Here is a 12,258-nt window from a genome sequence, read left to right as displayed (position 1 = left end):
TTGACTATGGCTGTGGGGATACTGGTTGTGAATCAGCCACAGGGTTCTGAGGTTACTAAAAACAGCAACAACAACAACAAAAAACCTTGAGTATCAACAGAGACCCCCCCTCCCCTCCTCCCCTCCCCCCTCCTCAACAAGGCCAGTGGAGTTGATGTACTGTGAAAACTTGAGACCAGAAGTGCTGTCCCTAGACATATTGCCTTTGGAAGAAAGGATAGCTCTATTTACTGCATGCTAATAAAAAAAAAAAAAAATCTCTGCGTAGCAAAACCAAGCCCCACAGATTTATTTACTTCCCTTTTACACCAACATTTATGGAGAAAAGATCGAGCTACCTGATGAGAGAGGGAGAGAGAAGAAAGATTGAACCTGAGGCCCCGTGTATGCGAAGCCTTTGCCTCCTCAGCTGCAATAGCAGAACTTCCCGAAGGAAACTTCCACATCAGTTTTCTTCAGTGTGTCTCCTCTGGCATGTAAGTGCTCTTAGAAAAAACATCCCCAATCAGATGACTCCCCCCCCCCCCCGGACCACCTGCAAAAGCACCAGTCACAAACATTATTACTGCTGTGTCCATCGACTTCACCTCATTTGACTTAATGATGACATTTAACCAAGCCAACCGCCTCAACTATCACATCTTTAATTCCCTTGGTTTTGGGGACACAACTGTCCCTAGCTTCCCTCTACCTAGCCACTCTTCTAGAACTGCCTTACACATAGTAGGTGCCCAGGAAATGTCTAGAGAGTTAAGGGGAGATGTTAACATATATGGGGGAAGGGTTGAGTGACCTGGCTTAGTTGGTCAGTGGTGACAAGCTCAGTTCAGCTCACCATATGTTGTCTGGTCCCCTCTGCTGTGCTCTGAGGATAGGAAGAGCTACCAGTCTAAAGAGAGAGGGAGAGGGGAAGGGAGAGAGATATGAATCTGGGACCTTTGGTGCCTCAGGCATGAAAGTCTTTTGCATATCCATCGTGCTATCTTCCCAATACTTAATTTGCTTATTTATTTTTGCATATTTTACTTATTTGTATTGCATACAGAGAGAAATTAGGAGGGTGGGAGGGTGAGAAACACCTGCAGCTCTGCTTCTCCTCTTGTGAAGTTTCCCTTGCAGGTGGGGGCCGGAGGTTTGAACCTGGGTCCTATTGCATTGAAACATGCTGCTGTACTGGCTGTGCCACCACCCTGTCCCCATCTTTATTTCCTTATTCTGTCATTGCTGGGGCTTTGTTGCTCCAGGCTGATTTTTTTTCAGGTAGAGACAGAGACAGAGAGGGAAAGAAAGACACCACAACATTGGCGCTTTCTCCAGTGTGCTAGTGGAGGCCTGAGCTTGAACCCGGGTTGTGTACATAGCAAAGCGGGCACACTATCTAGGTGTACTATTTTGCCTTCCAAGGTTATGGCTTCTGAGTTGAGTTTTACAAAATAAGAGTGAGCCCCCACCCTCAGGTCATAAAGGGAGAAGAGGACAGTCTGGTCAAAGGGAAGGTTGGGAAGGTCTGGCATTGAAGAGTTCTGGAAGCAGAACACAGCTAGTGCAAACCCATTCATCACATCTGTAGTTCACCTGGTTTTCAATGAGGATGTTCTGACACTGTCAAATATCAAAGTCCAAATGTAGCGTCCTTCCACCAATGGGAGAAACTGATCAAGGCCTACAAAAGCAACTTTATGCCAATGCAGTTGACAAGTGGGATAAAGCAGACCAGCCACCACACACATTAAGCCTGCCTGAACTACAAAACAGAACAAAGCAAAAGAAAACTTGAGTGTCTGGGCAGGACTGTACTGGGTTAACCTTACAAGGACCTGTGTGAGGATCTCAGTTCGAGCCCCCCAGCTCCCCACCTGCAGTGGAGGGGGGGTTGCTTCACAAGCGGTGAAGCAGGTCTGCAGGTATCTTGTCTTCCTCTTCCCCTCTCTATCTTCCCCTCCCCTCTCAATTTCTCTCGGTCCTATCCAATGACACAGAAAAGAAAAAATAGCCACCAAGAGCAGTGGGTTTGTAGTGCTGGCATCGAGCCCCAGTGATAACCCTGGAGGAAAAGAAAAAAAAAAGTAGTCCTATAACAATCTGTTGTCCAAAACAAACAAACAAGCAAACACCACAATTCATATACAGAAACTGGGCTCCAATGATTTTTCTGTGTGCATACCTGAGGAACAAATAATTCCAATTCTACAACAGCAATTCCAAAGTGTAGTAAAAGTGGGAATTTCTTAATTCATATTATGGAACAGATATTGCCTTGGGAAAAAGCAAACATGTAATTAGTGGGGGGGAGTTACACAGCAATCACAGGAAAATATATGTCAATATCTTAAACCAAATGATCACCACATGTTTTAATCTTGTCATAGAACATTCTAGGTTTTTGACCTAATAAACAATGTTCATTTCTCACAGTCCTAAAGGCTGGGAAGGTGAAAGCCCCTGCAGATCTGGTGTCTGGTGAGGGCTATTTATTCTTGATTGTCCTAACAACTGTCTCTACACTGTTCTCACACCATGAAGAGACAAAGGAGGTCTCTGGGTTAGCTTCTATAATTACCATTCAAGTTTCTACTCTCATAATCTAATTCCCAAAGGTCCCCTCACTCCTAAACACATGAAGCTCCCACATACTTTTAATTTTTTTGGTTGTAGTTTTTGATAGTTTATTCACTTGATTTTAATTAGAAAGATACAGAGAGGCATAGAGACCAGAGCACTGCTCAACTCTTTCTTATGGTGGTGCTGGGGATTGAAGCTGGGACCCCAGAGCCTCAGTGAAAGTGTTTTGCAGAACCATTATGCTGTCTCCCCAACTCTCTCACATACTTTTCAGGGGACACACACTTTTAGTTTATAGCACCACCCAAGTTCAATATAGTAAACAAGTATGATAAGACCTAGCTGGATTTATTCCCAATCATCGATGGAAGTTTGACAAGGAACTCAATCAGTATTATTTTAAAGAAGCAAATCCAAAAAAAAAAAATTATTATTGTTTTCTACCAGGGTTATGGGATTTGTTGCTGGCACTATGAATCCACCATTCCTGGCAGCCATTTCCCCCCTAATATTGTAATTTTATTTGATAGGACAGATATAAATTGAGATGAGAGAGAGAGAGCGAGCGAGAGAGAGACCTGCAGACTTACTTCTCTGCTTGTGAAGCATCCCCTTTGCAGGTGGGGAGCAAGGACTTGAACCAGGATCTTTGCACATGGTAGTGTGTGTGCCACCACCCAGCAATTCCCCCACAACTATTTCGATGTAAAGAAAAGTGTAGATTAAATGTGTCATCTACTATGATTAAAAGATATCAAATTAGTTGAATAAACTAGCAAATATTATTTTGATTCTGACTATTGTTATATTTTTACCAGAGTACTGCTCAACTCTGTCGTATGATGCTACTGGAAGCTCAGAGGTTCAGACAGGAAAGTCTTTTGCAGAGCCATCATACTGTCTCCCTGGTCCTTATTATTATTTTTTTTAGTTAAAAAATGATTCTCTTTTGTGCCTTAAGTTTTGCAGTCAATCTCCAATCACAGGAGTTGTTTTCCCCATTTTTATCATTTTATTGAGATTAGTTTTTATTTTGATCAAGAGAGCCAGAGAGAGAAAGACTGAGAGCTCAAATATCCCTTCAGCCATATTTTGTTTATGGAAGCAGGCACCTGTGAGCTTGCACCACTGTACCCGCTTTTTTATTCAGACAAAAAGAGGAAGAAGTATCAGAGCTTCGTTTAATGTTGTAGCACCATTCACGTGCCAGGCTTCAAACCTGGGCTGCTCACATGGCACGGCATGCACCTGAGCCACTGAGCTCTCTAGCCCCTGTCTGCCAGTTTGTGTGGTGCCCAGGATTGAACCTAGGGCTTCAAGGCAGGCTCTCTACTGCTTAGCCACTTCTTCCCCCTATAAAAAATATTCTTCTTTTAAAAATATTATTTATTTTGGATAGAAGTTGAGAGGGTGAGGGAAGAGGGGGAGAGAGAGACACCTGCATCATTGTTTCACCACTTGTGAAACTTCCCTCCTGCAGGTGGGGATCAGGGGCTTGACCACAGGACCTTGCACACTGTAATGTGTGCACTCAACCAGGTGTGTCACCACCTGCCACCTGTCACCTCCCCTCCCCCGTCACCACAGGACTATTACTGGGGCTTGGTGCCCATACAACTTTACTGTTCCTGGCAGGCATCTTTGATTGAGGGTGAGAGACTTTAAGGAGAGATACCTGCAGCACTGCTCCCCTACTTGTGAAGCTTCTCTTCTGCAGGTGGGGACTTGGGGCTTGAACCTAGGTCCATGGTAACATTTATCCTCTATTGGATAAGCCACTACCTGATCTCCCGAAGAAGGGTTTTTTTTTTTCCCCCACCAGAGCACTGCTTGTCGGTTTTTGTTGGTTCTGGGGATTGCGGATTGAATTTAGGCATGAAAGCTGTTTGCATAACCAATATGCTGTCTCCTCAGCTTTAACCTTTTTTTCTTAAAGAGAAAGTTTATTAATGAGAGAGAGAAGGAGGAGAAGGAGGAGAAGGGGGAGGAGGAGGAGGAGACTAAACTTGGGACCTCATGCTTGAAAGTCCAACACTATCCACTGCACCACTTCTCAGCCTGCCCAACAAACTTTCTAACATAAGCAGTGCCTACTAAGTTGCACCACAAACCATATGCTTAAAAACGAAAGGTTAAAAACTTTGACACTTGAGGGAGTCGGGTGGTAGCACAACAGGTTAAACGCACGTGGGCCAAAGTGCAAGGACCAGCAGAAGGATCTCGGTTTGAGCCCCCGGCTCCCCACCTGCAGGGGAATCTCTTCACAGCCAGCGCAGCAGGTCTGCAGGTGTCTCTCTTTCTCTCCCCATCTGTCTTCCCCTCCTCTCTCCATTTCTCTCTGTCCTGTAAAACAATGACGACATCAATAACAACAACAATAATAACTATGACAGCAATGAAAAACAAGGGCAACAAAAGGGAAAATAAACATTAAAAAATTAAAAAATAAATAAATAAAAAACTTTGCCATTTGGAATGTACCAAGGATACCTGATATCATCCTATTTCATCAAACATTGTGTAGAAGGTTTTAGCCAGTACAATAAGGCAGAGAAAACATTGAAAATCATTCTTAGAATATCAGAATACCACTCTGGCATATGTGGTGCCATGAATGGAGCCTGGGACCTCGTACCAGCAAATCCTGACTTCTACTGCTGAGCTACATCCTCAGTCACAGAAATGAAAGGTTTGAAATATGAAGGGGCCCACCTAGTAGAGCACTTGCCTAACAATATGTGAAGCCTTGAAACCACAAGGTAGCACCATGGACAGCACCGGGGACACTCCACAGATGGGCCAGCAGTACTATGGTCTCCATTATTATTATTATTATTATTATTATTTTATTTTTATTTTTATTCATAGCAGTATCAGTATTAGTATTATTTTTACCTCCAAGGTTATTGCTGGGCCTCCGTGCCCACACTACAAATCAACTGTTCCTGTAGCCATTATTATTATTTTTTACGTAGGACAGAGAGAAATCGAGAGGGGAGGGGAAGATAGAGAGGGAGAGAGAAAGACAAATGCCTGCAGACTTGCTTCACTGCTTATGAAGCGACCCCCACACACACACACCAGATAGAGAGCTGGGGGCTTGAACTGGGATCTTTGCACAGGTCCTTATGCTTCATACCATGTGCGCTTAACCTTGAGTGCCAACACCTTCCCCCATTGTTTTTTGTTTTGCCGCCAGACTTTTTACTGGGATTCACTTTCTGCATGATGAATCCACTACTCCCACCAGCCATTTCTCTTTTGCTTTCTTTTTTGAGAGAGTCAGAGAGAAGAAAAGAGGGAAGAGGGAGAGACGGAGACAGAAAGAGACATCTGAAGCACTGCTTTACCACTCGTGAAGCTTCCCTCCAGTGAGTGTGGAATGGTGGCTTGAACCCAGGTCCTTGCACATGAAAATGTGTATGTGCTACTGGCTGTGCCACCACCTGGCCCCTTATAATAATGATAATGATAATAATAATAATAATAATAATAATAATAATAATGGCAGACAGTGGCACACCTGGCTGAGCACATGTTACTGTGACAAAGGACCTGGATTTGAGTCCCTGCTCGCCATCTGCAGGGGGGAATCTTCATGAGTTGTGAAATCTCTCTCTCCCTCTCTCTCTCTCCTATACTTCCTCATTCCCCTCTCAATTTCTCTCTGTTCTGTTTAGCAATATAGAAAAAAGAAAGGAAAGAAGGAAGGGAGAAATTTACGTGCCCGCCATGTGTGGTGGATTCATAGTGCAGACACATCGAGTCCCATTGATAACCTGGTGGCAAAAAAAAAAAAAAAAAAATGAATGAAAAAATAGGACTCCAAGTGGTGGAATCATACTCTTACACATACACACAAAAGTCTTGAACATCAAATGAACAGAATTGCCATAATTTATAGAAAATTCAAGTCAATCTATGAATGATGATTAGGATTATATAGAATTAAGAAAAGACAGGGGCTGGGTGGTAGCTCACCTGGCTGAATGCACACATTTTCATGTGCAAGGAACCAAGTTCAGGCCCCCAGTCCCTATTGGCAGGAGGGAAACTCCATTAATGGTAGAGCAATGCTGCAGGTATCTCTCTTTCTTTCCCCTTCCTTTTTAATTTCTCCCTGGCTTATCAAATAAAAATTAAATTAAAAAAAAAGAAAGGTAAGGGGTCAGGTGGTGGCGCACCTAGTTGAACTCACATGTTATGGTGTGCAAGGACCCAGGTTCAAGCCCCCCCCCGTCCCCATCTGCAGGGGAGAAGCTTCACTAGTGCTGAAACAGTGTTGCACGTCTCTCTCTCTCTCTATCACCCCTTCCCTCTCAATTTCTGGCTGTCTCTATCCAATAAATAAATAAAGATAATAAAAAATTAAAAAAGAGAAAGTTAAAATAATTTAAAAAATATTTTACTTATTTTATTTTTGAGAGAGATGCAGAGGGAGAGACAGAAACACCAGAGCACTGCTCAGCTCTGGCTTATGGTGGTGCGGGGGATTGAACCTGGGACTTTGGAGCCTCAGGCATGAGAGTCTGTTTGCATAACCATTATGCTATCTACCCTGCCCCAGTAATTTGTTTTTTTAAAAAGAATTAAAAAGGGCATCAGGCAGTAGCACAACGGGTTAAATGCACATGGTGCCAAGTGCAAGGACCAGAGTAAGGATCCCGGTTCGAGCCCTCAGCTTCCCACCTGCAGGGGAGTCGCTCCACAAGTGGTGAAGCAGGTCTGCAGGTGTCTATCTTTCTCTCTCCCTCTCTGACTTACCTTCCCCTCTCCATTTCTCTCTGTCCTATCCAACAACAATGACATCAATTACAACAACAATAATAACCACAACCACATTAAACAAAAGAGCAACAAAAGGGAAAAAATTAGCCTCCAGGAGCAGTGGGTTCATGGTGCAGGCACTGAACCCCAGCAATAACCCAGGAGGCAAAAAAAAAAAAAAAGGAGTTGGGCAGTAGCGCAGCGAGTTAAGCACAGGTGGCGCAAAGCGCAATGACTGGCGTAAAGATCCCAGTTTGAGCCCCTGGCACTCCGCACCTCAGGGGAGTTGCTTCAAAAGCGGTGAAGCAGGTCTGCTGTTGTCTGTCTTTCTCTCCCCCTCTCTGCCTTCTCCTCCTCTCTCCTTTTCTCTCTGTCCTGTCCAACAACAATGACATCAATAACAACAACAGTGATAACTACAACAATAAATCAAGGGCAACAAATGGGAATAAATAAATAAATATTAAAAATTAAAAAAAGACTTTAGAATGGCAAGAGGGGGCGAGTGGTGGTGTACCCAGTTAAGTGCATGTAGTACTAAGCACAAGGACCCTCGCAAGGATGGGAGTTCAAGACTCTGCTCCCCACCTGCAGGGAGGATACTTCATAAATGGAGAAGAAGGTCTGCAGGTGTCCCTCTTTCTATCTCCCTCTCTACCACCCCCTCCTCTAATTCTCTCTGCCCTATCCAATAAAAATAAAAAGGACTGCCAGCAGCAGTGCCTGTACCGAGCCCCAGTAATAATCCAGGTGGCAAGAAAGAAAGGAAAAAAGAAAGAAAGGAAGAAAGAAAGAAAGAAAGAAAGAGAGACAGAAAGAAAGGAAATAAAAAATACATTGGGAAACAAAAATTTATACTTAAAATTGCTTGATTTGGGGTGGAGGGGGCAGGAGACAGCAGGTCTGCAGGTGTTTATCTTTCTCTCCCCCTCTCTGTCTTCCCCCTCCTCTCTCCATTTCTCTCTGTCCTATCCAACAACGACAACATCAATAACAACAACAATAATAACCACAACAAGGATAAAACAACAAGGGTAACAAAAGGGAAAATATAGCCTCTAGGAGCAGTGGATATGTGGTATAGGCATTGAGCCTGGAGGCTCAACAATGTCCCTGGAGGCAAAAAAAATTTTTGAGGGGTCAGATGGTGACTCCCTTGGTAGATCACACACTTTACCATGCACGAGGGTCCAGGACTGAGCCCCCAGCCACCACATGTGCAGAAGCTTCAGGCGCGGTGAAGCCATGTTGTGGTGAATCCTCTTCTTCTTCTTCTTCTTCTTCTTCTTCTTCTTCTTCTTCTTCTTCTTCTTCTTCTTCTTCTCCTTCTCCTTCTCCTTCTCCTTCTCCTTCTCCTTCTCCTCCTTCTCCTCCTCCTCTTCCTCCTCCTCCTCCTTCTTCTTCTTTCTCTCTCTCCCTTTATCCCCCCCTCCTCTATCTTTTCCCCTCTTTCTATATATGAAATATAAAAAAATTCTCTCCCTGTTCTGTTTCTTTTTTTTTTTAAGTATTTATTTATTCCCTTTTGTTGCCCTTGTTGTTTTCTTGCTGTAGTTATTATTTGATGGCGTCATTGTTGGATAGGACAGAGAGAAGTGGAGAGAGGAGGGGAAGACAGAGGGAAGAGAAAGACACCTGAAGACCTGCTTCACCGCTTGTGAAGCAACCCCCCCACAGGTGGGGAGCCAGGGCTCGAACCGGGGTCCTTTCGCCAGTCCTTGCGCTTTGTGCCACGTGCGCTTAACCTGCTACGCTACCGCCGGACTCCCCTCCTTTTCTGTTTTTAATCCTCTATAAAAGGAAAGAAAGGGGGAGTGGGGTGGTAGCGCAGCGGGTTAAGCGCACATGGCTCAAAGCGCAAGGACTGGTGTAAGAATCCCGGTTCTAGCCCCTGGCTCCCTTCCTGCAGAGGAGTCGCTTCACAAGCAGTGAAGCAAGTCTGCAGGTGTCTGTCTTTCTCTCCTCATCTCTGTCTTCCCCCTCCTCTCTCCATGTCTCTCTGTTCTATCCAACAATGAATGATATCAACAACAACAATAATAACCACAACAACAATGGCAACAAAAGGGGAGGGGATGGCCTCCAGAAGCAGTGGATTCATGGTGCAGGCACTGAGCCCCAGCAATAACCCTGGAGGCAAAAAAAAAGATATGGGCATCTTTAGAGGACTGTATTCTCCCTGCAAACACCTCTCCCTCATTGAACCTCTGTGGTGACTGCCAGTGCACCCAGATGGGACTCACCCTCAGAAGGGACAGTCAGCATACCTCATGGGGATGAACAGCGTGTCATAGAATCTCGTTAAGGTTCTGGGTGGTGGCACACTCGGTAGAGTGCACATGTTACCATGTGTTAGCACCAAGGTTTCAAGTCCCCCCCACCCCACCCACAGGAAGGGAGTGGAAGGACCGTGTTGCAGTTATCTTTCCTTCTCTCTGCCTCTGTCTCCTCCATCTATCTCTCATCCTCTGTCAAAAAAAAAAAAAAACTGTAAAAGATTGCCAGGAACAGTGGAGTCATGCAGCCATTGAGCCCTAGAAATATTCCTGCTGGAAAAAAAGAGTGACTTTTAAAGTTTGGATAGAGACAGAGAGGAGGGAGACAGAGAGAGAGAGAGAGAGAGAGAGAGACCTGAAGCACTGCTTCACTGCTTCACTGTTGGAGAAGCTTTCCCCCTGCAGGTGGGGATCAGGGAGTTGCACTCAGGCCCTTGAGAACTGTAACATGTGTGCTCTACTGGTTGTGCCACTGCCTGACCCCCAGGATGAGTGATTCCTATAAAAATAATCATACTAATATTACTCTGCTAGACACTTCTCCCACACCAAATACATGATTGAGAATGTCTTTTTATCATCAGTTCACAGACAAGAAGACAAGTCTTTCCTGGCCTCCCTTTCCCTCCTCATTGTCACCTGGTCTAGTATCTCAATGTCTTCTGGCCCCTGCTGTCTTTGTCCTCAACCCTCAGCTGTGGACTGACTACACCCCCAAACTCACCACTTCCTATTCCACATGTCTGTGGTACAACACCTATGACCCAACCTGACACTCCTGCTTTGCCAAGTGACATCGCCCTTTCATCAGGGCTGCCTGTGGCCTCAGGTTGAGGTCTGAGTGTCACCGGGCACAGCTCAGCCATGCACCATAGACCTTACAAGTTACAGCGATACCTCCTTTCGCCAGTAGGGGGCGAGCCATCGCAGAGACCTTGAAAACCTCAGAGAAGTTGGAAGGACCATGATTAATTAACATTCACACATGAAGGGTGGGGGAAGTCACAGGCCTTTGTGCTCGCCCAGGTCTCAGTGTCTCTCAGAGCTTCCTTCCCTGCGTGTGGGTGACTTGGACCATCTACAGTCAGTTTCTGCCCTACCTTTCGGAGGGCCTTATTCTCAGTGCTGTTTGGAGTCTGCCCCTTCCTTCCTACCCAGACCTTGTTCCCATGGTTAAAGAAAAGTCATCACAATTTTCATCTTTGTCCTTCAAAGGATACAGCTGGAATCATTATTGTTGTTTTTATTAGAGAAGTAATGGTTCCCGAGTCTGTTGTCACGTGGGTGCAGTTTGTCACCTTGCTGAGATAGGAGTCTGCACACCACTCCCACCATAAACCCATGGCATTCTCTACCACTGTGCATTGCGTCCCTACCATCCTCTCCACTCCCAATATTCTTGACCTTGTTGCGATGGACTACATCTAGTCCAAGATACGTGCTTGTCTTTTTCTCCCTGTTTCTTTTTTAAAACTGTTTATTTATTTATTTATTTATTTATTTATTCCCTTTTGTTGGCCTTGTTGTTTTATTGTTGTAGTTATTATTGTTGTTACTGATGTTGTTGTTATTGGATAGGACAGTGAGAAACGGAGAGAGGAGGGGAAGACAGAAGGGGGAGAGAAAGATAGACACCTACAGATCTGCTTCACCACCTGTGAAGCGACTACCTTACAGGTGGGGATCTGGGGGCTTGTCGGTGCCTGGGCTTTGCGCCACTTGCACTTAACCCGCCGTGCTACCGCCTGACTCCTTTTGTTAATTTAAAAAAATGTGATTAATAGGAGGTTACAAGATTGTAAGATTATAGTGTGTTGTTCCACATCACACTCACTATTGAATTTCTGTATCCCCAGCCTCCCAAAGATAACTACTGTAGTTCTCACTAGTCTTTGAAACTGTCTGCTTGCTTCTGTTTTGTTGTTGTTATTATTTTTCAAGTTCATGTGTAACAGTTCTCTAGATTCGACATATGAGTGAAACCATCTGGTAGTTGTCTTTCATCTCTGTACTTTTTTCACTAAGTATAATCACCGCCATCCATTTTGTTACAAAGTTAACAATATCACCTTTTTGATTGCAGAATAATATTTGGTGGAATATATACACCATAACTTCTTCCTTCCTTCCTTCCTTCCTTCCTTCCTTCCTTCCTTCCTTCCTTCCTTCCTTTCTCCCCTTCTGTTGCCCTTGTTGTTTTATTGTTGTAGTCATTGTTGTTGTTGGATAGGACAGAAAGAAATGGAGAGAGGAGGGGAAGACAGAGAGGGGGAGAGAAAGATAGACACCTGCAGACCTGCTTCACTGCTTGTGAAGCGACTCTCCTGCAGGTGGGGAGCTGGGGGCTCGAACCAGGATCCTTACGCCGGTCCTTGTGCTTCACGCCATGCGTGCTTAACCCGCTGTGCTACTGCCCGGCTCCCACACCATAACTTCTTTAGTTCATCCTTTATTGATGAGTATTTAGGCAGCTTCCACTTTTTGGCTATTGTGAATAATTCAGATATGAAAGTAGGGGTGCATACTTTATCTAGTGTCTGAGTGTCCTTTGGATAAACGCCTAAGAGTGGTATTGCTGGATCATAAGGTAGTTCCATTTTATATTTACTTAAGGTCTCTCCAGACAGTCTTCCAAAGGGGCTGTACCAGTTTG

This window comes from Erinaceus europaeus, chromosome X (assembly GCF_950295315.1).
Source record: "Erinaceus europaeus chromosome X, mEriEur2.1, whole genome shotgun sequence".
In the NCBI taxonomy this organism is placed as follows: Eukaryota; Metazoa; Chordata; class Mammalia; order Eulipotyphla; family Erinaceidae; genus Erinaceus; species Erinaceus europaeus.
The sequence above is the reverse complement of the archived record's forward strand: the minus strand, read 5'-3'. Positions refer to the sequence as shown.